The sequence below is a fragment of the Malaclemys terrapin genome, chromosome 2, assembly GCF_027887155.1.
Source record: "Malaclemys terrapin pileata isolate rMalTer1 chromosome 2, rMalTer1.hap1, whole genome shotgun sequence".
Classification (NCBI taxonomy): domain Eukaryota; kingdom Metazoa; phylum Chordata; order Testudines; family Emydidae; genus Malaclemys; species Malaclemys terrapin.
This window is the reverse complement of record NC_071506.1, coordinates 60,646,936-60,647,378: the sequence shown is the minus strand read 5'-3', so window position 1 is coordinate 60,647,378 and position 443 is coordinate 60,646,936.

Genomic DNA, 443 nt, shown 5'->3' with positions numbered 1-443 from the left:
GCTTCTTCACTGCCCCGGCCGTTGCCTGCAATGCAACGGCCTTCCACGCAGACGGCGCAGGCGCGACGCTGCTCAGCCAGCCGGGAATTGTAGTCTTCTCCGCAGAGGAGCCAGGCTGTTGGGACTAGGAGATTGGATAGTTCCAGAACTACAAGTACCCTCATGCAATGCGTTGGGAAGGGTACGGGAGAGAGGAGAGGTAGGCGAGATTAGCTCCCAATGGTTTCTGGGAGATGTAGTCTTTTGTGTTGGTCACCGGGTCGGCAAGGGAGGAAGCTTACGGAAGAGGACACAATTCCTAGAATGCTTTGCGGTATCCTGTTTGCTTCCCGTTTTTACTGGGCTGGGGAAGGGTAGCTGCTGCACTTCAGATGACACACGCCCGTCGGCCAGTGTGACTCAGAGCCTGGTCTTAGCCAGCCCAGCACAGGCGGTGGGGACTG